Genomic DNA, 9,236 nt, shown 5'->3' on the forward strand with positions numbered 1-9,236 from the left:
TGATTGCTATTTTGACATCGTTTAAGGTAAATTGTCAGTGTAGACATTTCGAAAATATGAAAGAAAGGCTATAAAATTGATTTTACCTGAAACCGTAATATTGTTCTGGATTCAGAAAATGAACTGTTGAAACATGTTAAACGTGTAACATGTATGAACGAATATCTTTTTGGTAGTAAAAAAAAACCTGATTGTATATTTACCCACAATGATTGATTTTCTAGTTTTGTAAGCACAACCTTGGTGTAAACGAAAACGGATATCTGTACATCTAAAGGATGAATATCTGCGCAATCATCATTTTTTTATCGATTCCTTCCTTTTCTTTTATCAAAACGATTATCTGAACTAACAATACTTCCTCGCAGAAATATCTTGACACCGGCTTTCATTCCAGATAATATATTCTACAACAATAACTATCTCAAACTCCACTCCATTTAATCAATAAGAGATACGTCAATTGATAACTGCCTTCCCCCAAGGGAACATTTTATTTTGTCAAATTTTACAATAGCCACTATCCTTGGCCGTTAGGGCTCTAACTTCAACCAGGATGTCCGGACAAGAATAGTATAAAAAGTGCCAAAAAAGAAACCAAATATACACAAAACAATCAACTGCAGCTGTATAATACCTTTGTCTATTTCAAAAGTTACAATGTTCAAAACAGAAGAGGTTTGTTACCTATTTGATGATATATAGTTTTATACAAATGTTGATCTCAAAATTTATGAAAAAAAAAGCACGAGGGGTTCAATCAAGAAATTCATTCAAAACAGCGTTTCCAAGGTATTATTAACTCATATTTTCTCATGTTTAAATCAGAATCAACAACAACAACAAATAATAGTAATCATAAAAAAGAAGAAAAAAGTGAGCGGCTTGTGTTCCGTATCATGGAAACAACCCCCGGTTCAGCCACTGTTTTAATAATATACTTTTTTCTGTATTGTCGCACAAGAAGAATTAGAACTCCATGTAAGACCCAATGGACAACAAACTTATTGAAAATATCGAAACTTTTTTATAAACAAACCGAACTACGTACAGTGATTTGTTTATAGTGTTCTTCCAGGTTTTACAAATGACTTTCAAGGAATTTCTCCAAACAATATTTCAACGATTTTGTCGCCAATGAACACCAGAAAAGAAATTGTTCAACCTATCAAAGTTTTTAGTAGAGTATACATTTGTTTCTTTGTAGGTGTTACTTTGGTTATTTTATTTTCTTTGTTGTGTGTGTCTTTTATCCTTATTCTTAGAATATATTACATTTTATATTATGATTTTCGTTCGAAATTTGACTCCCTTGATTACTCATAACTTCGTGATAAATCTATTATTTTAAATGAAGAGAATGTTAGTAATTCGAAAATTGCCAAGCTAACTTATCATCATTGACGTTGACAAAGTTCTTATTATGCTAATTCATTATTTAAACTAATGCTTAATAATCTAATTATCCTTATACTGTTAATACTGATTAACATCATAATCCCCTGTTATCTTGTTCTCTTATGATGAAAATGTAAATAATTTGCAGTGCTCTTAGAAATGTCACCCGGTATGCATAATTTTGCGCTTCTCTTATAGCTATAGGAAGTAGACAAACTATTGGTATGTTGGATTTGAATCTATGAGTAGTTGAATCTTAAATACAAGTGCCAGCTTTTTAATAGCTGATTAACTTTTCTAGACTTCCGTATGGCTTTTTCAGAGATAAAGATGTCATATTGTTCTCTCATTGGTCTATTATGTCATCAAATTTAATTCTTGAACAATTTCTTAATTTCAGATTTACCACTTCAATTTAATTTTGCTGACGGTCATATATATTTCAAGCGGATTCCATTTAGTTCAAGGAAGGAACATGTTTCAAGGTAAAGTTGATAGCAACAATAATTCGTTGGACAAAACTTCAAAATTATCATCATCAAGTGGAAGAAACATTTCTGCCATATCTAACATCATCTCAACAAATAACGACATAGTTCCTCTTTACGGCAATGGTAACAATTCAAGAGCGAAACGAAGTGCCTGTATAAACTGTCAAAATGACGCAATACAGGATGCAGTTTGTCCATGGCATCACAGACTGAACGTTGATGACTACAGGCAGCCTTCGGTTTTAGTAGAACTTGTTTGTGATCGTGACAGACCTCGGATTGGTTACCATCGTGGATACAAGTGTGCGGATATTGAATACGAAATTAACGTGAAAAGAATTTCATTTGGGTCTAGAAAATTAGTTGATACTCGTGACAAAATACGAGTTGGATGTACGCCTGTCTTGGACTGTTCTAGGCATCATCATATCTGTTGAACTATTAACAACCACTGCTGAGTTTAAACAAATATCGCAATATATTATTGATTAGGTGTTTCTAATTGTGATGCTATCGAAGATTGATTACACGCAAAAAATATACACATGAATGTGGTATGTTCTAAACATTTAATTGCAGTATTTTTGTTACAAAACATTTCTTTTATTTAAGCTTTATGTCTGTTCTATTGTTACGTTATTTACTTTTGTGTTTGTATTCCAATAAAGAGATTTAAACAAATGAAAGTTCACTTTTAAAATGCATGGTTATACTGATAATATATAGATTTAATCTGTAAGCGAAGCAAGCTTTTAAATATAGGGAGAAACTTGTAACTTGATGGTGCGTCTGGACCACTAGATAGAATTAACATAATTCGACTTCATAGAAACTACCATGACATCAAATACCTTAAAGACCTTCTTGTGCTTTTATTTTTGCATAAAGTTAAGTCTAAATGCTCAATTATTCGAATTGAATGCTGTTTAAGTCCTCTATTCAAATGTTACATTAGACAAATGCACATTTGTGACGTTTATGTACATTTTTTTGTTCTTGTTAAGTACAGTCTTTTCTTAATTTTAAGCAGGTTCTACAACAACAGTAGTTCACGAATAAAGTATCTCAGTATTTTCCGTATTCTGAAGTAGTTTCTCTTATGGTTCGGTTAAAATGTGATGTCAATTTATAAAAATAAAACGGCATTATAGATATTTCCTGCTAAATATTAATGTACTTTACATCACAATTTAAATTTGAAGAGTAGTATCATTTTAATAATGCAGATTTTTTTGTTCGGAAAGATATCCAAAACGCAGCATCAGTCTTAATACTTTTGAGTATATCTCATTCTTCAAAAGCATTAAACTATTTTTTTAACAAAAAATCACCCGTTGCGTGGTTCAAAAAGCTAAATTCAAAACAGAGCATTGTCAAATGAACAAATGAAAAATACCTACAAAGCATAGTTTAAAACAGATAATATTATTATTGTTGTTTTTACGTTATTCAGTACATACTCAAGACACCTACGGTAGAAATAAGCATTAGAGCAAAATGTTTGATTAGGTTATTACAACTTACTTAGGCATTGCTTCGATATTTATTTAAGAATTGGCTATGATAAAAATTTTGTCTATTGAAAAATAACATAAATTTTCCATGTGCATATTGCTTATTGCGCGAAGATTTTCTTACCTAGTGTATTTAAACATTATGCACATGTACAAGGAACAAAATTAAAGCATTGTTTGATTATTTGAAACACCTTCTCTTCATATTTATTAGTTACTAAAATTTCAGCAGGTTTGTAAGGACTGAAAATATTATACATCTGAAATTCTGTAAACAGCAATAACTTTTTACTTAATGTAGTTTGTTTATTATTAATATCGAAGATACTATTCACAACAATATGCATCGATGTAAATATAAGAATATTCAAGTAAAACTCTTTGTTCGTTGTCCATTTGATGAAAGTTCTTAATATTCGATTCAAAATTTTTAAGTTGGACATTTTATTGCGCTCAGTTACGTTTCAGGTAACGTAGTCCTCTTAACTATAATCGAAATGAATCTGGTCCTTAATAATTCCTATAATTCCTATAACTTTTATCTATTCCCGGTTTACCATAAGAATGTGCTGTATTAGCTTTAGCCAGCAAGCCTGAGTAGGAACACCAGATCATGGAACAGACGTCGTTTTACTTCCCGGAATGAAAACATTGAATAAAGTAATGTCTTACTGACTTGTCTAATGCATAATTTCATGATTAAATACATTAGGTAAGAAAACCTGCATTAACTGGTTTTATGGTAATCATAACTACGCAATATTTGTGTTTTCATCTCGTTTAGTTTTATTGTTACTCATCGATTATGTTCCCATTATTTGTTTTACAATTGCTCGCTAACCTGAACTGTACATTGTATAAATATAAACTATTTTTTTGAAATAAATGAAGCTTTTATTAATACAACATCGACCGTAGTCTGCCAAAGATATTTAATTCAGTCATTTATCAGTATTAAAATGTTATTTTTTAATTTAAGATATACAAGAGACTAGATATGTCTTTTATTGAACAGAAACAAGATATTGTCGTGTGATGACTATAAAACACCGTTTAATTTTATTAAACTCAGTTAAGAAGCCAAATATTAGATGTAAAATGTATGACCCCCGCATGTGTTGACGGCTTTGCAGCTAATGTAGATTAGACAAACCGTCTTATGCAAATTAGGGAATATGTCAAGTAATAACACCACAGTTGACTTAATGCAACAAAATATAAAGGAAGAAATATGCAAATTTGTCCTAAATAAAATTCGGTGAAATGCTTTCATTTTCCGGGTTATTTTGTTATTTGGTACGGATTTACACACACTTCTAACAACATAAACACAGTTCCTTTTATAAGTTATTTTGATCTATAATGAAAAGTTAAATAATCTCATAAAAAATCAATACGATGCGAGAAACATGACAAAAGTGCCATAAACCAGGCTGTGCACTTGCAACATGTTGTCGTACTTATGACCGCTGAAAACAATACATTTTAAATTATTTTAGAATTGAAAGAAAAAGATTTGTTAGCTTGCCATTTACGTGATACATGATAAATGGAAAATGGTTTTGAATGTTGTGAAAATTTGAAATTATACTGTTATTCATTACCCCTTATAGATATACATGTTTAAAACGTAATAAATTTTAATTAAAAACAAAAAAATTGTTCATTTTTGTATCGAGTAAAAAATCCCACAAAACTAACACATCGGAAAATAGGTGAAACTCCATGCGCAGTGGAGTAAAATACTACGTCTTGATTTTTGTATGAATGTTTTGAATGAATGATTATTGTTGACATTAATGTTATGCCGAGTTCTGTCGATTTGTTCGCAACTGACAGTTTGAAAACCAAAACATAATACTTCTAATATATTTTAATGCGGAAAAACACTTCTAATGGGTCAAGGGTTTTGATGATGATTATATATATTAAGATACAACAGTAATAATATTCATGACACAAATTTCAACATAAGAATTTATAACAATTCCTTCCTCATCCAAAATTTCGGTGAATAAGATAACTCGAAAATTTTGGGACAAATTGAAAAAAGAATCCACATATTTGCGGAAACCGAAATAAAGATTTTCTTTGCTTGAATAATTAATTCATGAACTTCAATTCTTAATCTCCTAGTTTAAAAAAAAAAGGTTTTAATAAGTTTCCCTGAAACAGTCAATCATCCATTCATAGACGCTTATTTAAAAATCATATTTGTTAAACCATATTTACTGGCATCCGTCATATTGGATCTAAGTCTTTCCAGCCGGTGTTCATTTAAAGTCCTCCTTTTTCTCCGTAACAAGTTAAAGGACCGTACTGACATGCGCACGACTCTCGGTTTTGAGCAAGCACAACCAACAGGCACATCAACATATGTTCTTATATATTGCATTGTGGAGCCAATGCATCTTTTCTCAAATACTGGCATCCTGTAAGAAATAGGGCGGCATTCATAATCCCCTAGCGGTGACATACATTTCGAGCACCTACATCTAGCAAAATTCAAGACTTGTGGATATCGGTTTTCGTTCATGTCTTCAATTACATCCCAGGGACAAAGAGAATTTTCGTTGAGGAAAAGAGGTGAAATGTTCGGGCTGCTATGACATCGAGCGTCATCAATAAAAGTGTCCTCGATATGGTTTGGGAAGTGAACATCACTTGGAAGAGAATACAGGTGAACGAGTTGTCTTTCGAAATCTTCAGCTTCTCGTGAAGGGTAACAGGTCTGTCCAAATGGAGTTAAAGTTATATGCAAAAGTTGCAGTAAAGCTATTATTCCTGCCCTTTTCTGAAAATTCTGAAAATTAAGAGAGCAACTATTAGAATCGAATGTAAATAGGTATGACGTGTCAACATGTCAAAGCTGCAAATAAATAAACGCGCGAATACTATGCTCGGCGATTAATTTACATGGTTAATGATTGAATATTTTTTCAATGTGAACTATCAATTGCAAATTAAGTGTAATGACGAAATTATTGAACTGATTAACTCTAGGCAATAGGAACTAATTGTAGTACATAGAACTTTTTAAAGGTTAAAACTGAAAAGGCCCAAATTGTTGGCCTTCGTCAGTGTGCTTATTACAGTTTTCCAACGATAAAATGAAGTAGTAATAGAATTCTAAACCATTGTAGTCAATAATTCAGTATAAAACTGTGTATAAGGATCGCAAAGTTTCATGCAATATTTACCATCCTGCCGTTACTTTTACGTTAAGTTTATTGTACAAAATGTGGTTTTCTTTAACAAGCAGTGATGATATGTAGTACTCATAAGTGTTTAATAAGGAAACTTGTCGTATAGTATTATATATATTGGTTTTATTTTCATACTATTCACCAAAAATCGGTATTTTTTGTCAAAAAAGAAAATAAATCTCCCTCTTTTCATCAGTTGAATCAGTGATATATATGCTGCCTGAACCGAATCATCTATTTTCACTGGGAGAATATCTTGCATCAATTATTCAGTTTCTACAACCGCTTTCACATGATTATTGATATTTAAAATAATAAAATACATATGGCAATTTCAGATCTGATAAAAGCGATTGCTCATTGAAAGACACCAGAATAATAATTGTTCATGATTATTACCTATAGGTAGTATGCAATAAAATGTTATAAAATGCCAATTTAATATAATTGTCTATAATATCTATAGAAAAAAATATAAAATTCATGATGGGCGATGATAATTTTGATATTTGGAAGATATCACTCACACGAATTTGACGAATTACCAGTAAAATTTTTTATGGAAAACACAAAAGATGATGACAGTCAGATGGTTTTCAAAATAATTGTTCTGTCTTGGTATGCTAAGGAGGAATTAAGGGAACATAGGTTATAGCGGTAATCAAAAGAATGCAATCGCAATCTAGGGACAAAGACCAGACATGGAAAACTATGACACATTGAACAAATCAGTTTTCATGGCGCAGATAGATACACCGTAAGGATCCACGAGTTCATGATGACGACCATAAAACTTCTGATGTGATGATTTCAATCCTGTAGCAACATAACCCTGTTCCAAAAGCCTATTTGTTAGATTTCTAGCGCGATACAAAAAGTCTGTTTCGGCAAGCTCTGGCATAAGGTAAGAGTTGTGATATGAACACTCCATACGCAGGTGCTGAAGGGATGTTGCCAAAGATGAAAGAAAGGGTGACAATTCTGAATGAAAAATCATCACGTTTGTCATAAAGTTTGGTCAATAGTTTTCCTTTACCATCGATTTCTAAGTGTTGATCAAGATATGAGGCTGGCTTGACAGTGTATATAGTATACAGTTATTAAATGGGTTGGATGCAATAGACCAGAATATTTGTCCAGGGGTACTAAGAATGATCAAGTGTTCTATTGCACGAGGCCAACGGCCGAGTGCAATTGAACACTTGATCATTCTCAGTACCAAAGGAAAAATGTTCTGGTCGATTGCATCCAACCCACTTAATAACTGTTTTATTACTTAATTTGTCTATGAGGTATAATAAAGAATGGAAATGGGGAATATGAGACAACCATTCGACCAGAAATAGGAAATTGACCGCTCCATGTTTTCGAATTGGCAGACGAGAGTCACATCTACGATTTTACACACGAGTTTTTTGTGTGTAAATTCCAATTCAATGAAGCGCTTCAAAAAGTTCAACCAATCAAAAGGCTTAGAAAAAGGTCATTATGGGGTCAGTGCAATAGACTCCTGAAGGAGACTATTGCACCGTGCAATAGTACATCGACAGTGCAATAGATTGCCCTGTCCTGAATAAATTTTGAAAATAGAGAAATATATGTGTATATTTAATAAACAAGATAAAACCTTATAATTAGGTAATAATATCCTTTATCTCATGTTCTTTGGGGTAGATGCGATGTAGTAAATCTCCAAAATTAGGATTGCATTAGATAATACGTCATCAATATAGCGGAAACTGAGATTAAAATATGTGTCCTCTTCAATACAAAATGCAGAAAAACGGCAGTTTTTGAAATATTAGGCAGTACGAACAATTAAAAGAAAACGATAAAGTTGCCAATAAATAGTAGAATACAATAAACCGTTTATTTGGATGATTATTCTCTCGATTTTAATTCGCTTTCGAGGATATTAATTTCACATGTTACACACTTCAAAAATGTATATAAATATAGATAGACGTATTCGCACATTTAATTCTAGCAGAATTTACTTGATTCCGAAACTGGCGAAAAACTAATGGCCCTCGAAAAAAAGTTGGTTTAAAATATCACAAAATTCAGGAATAAGGACTGACAAATCGTACACATCAATCTGGACTGATATCAAATATCAAACAAACATATATCGGTAGGTGAAACATGATGGTTTCCAAATTGTTATTAAATTTATTTGAATGTGAATATAAAATGAATTAGAAATTAGGGAACAACGATCTGATATACCAATAGTTTAACTTTATCAATTTACTTTGAAGTATTTCGTACCAATAATTGAGTGCTTTGGTGCTTTCTTATAAAAAAAATAAGACGGTTCGTCTAATAAATATTTTTAGAAGTTTGGAAATGATTTTTTTTGTATAATACGCTACAGAAAAATGTTGCATAATACGCTACAGGAAAATGTTGCAGGGCAAAAAGAAATTTTATAGATATGTTTAATGTGTTTTAAAGGTGTAAATATAGACTTTGTTTTCGCAACAATATGTTTAATAGACCTTCTTTTCATCTTTACTTTGTCCCAGTTGAAACTTGTAAGTTTTTATTACATATATACACTGTTATGCATTTGCTCAATTTGAAACGTGACTCAAATTCATGGATTTGGAAAGAAAGTTAATAAA

Source organism: Perna viridis, chromosome 9 (assembly GCF_037379345.1).
Source record: "Perna viridis isolate PV_CMFRI_1.1 ecotype Kerala chromosome 9, ASM3737934v1, whole genome shotgun sequence".
Taxonomy (NCBI): domain Eukaryota; kingdom Metazoa; phylum Mollusca; class Bivalvia; order Mytilida; family Mytilidae; genus Perna; species Perna viridis.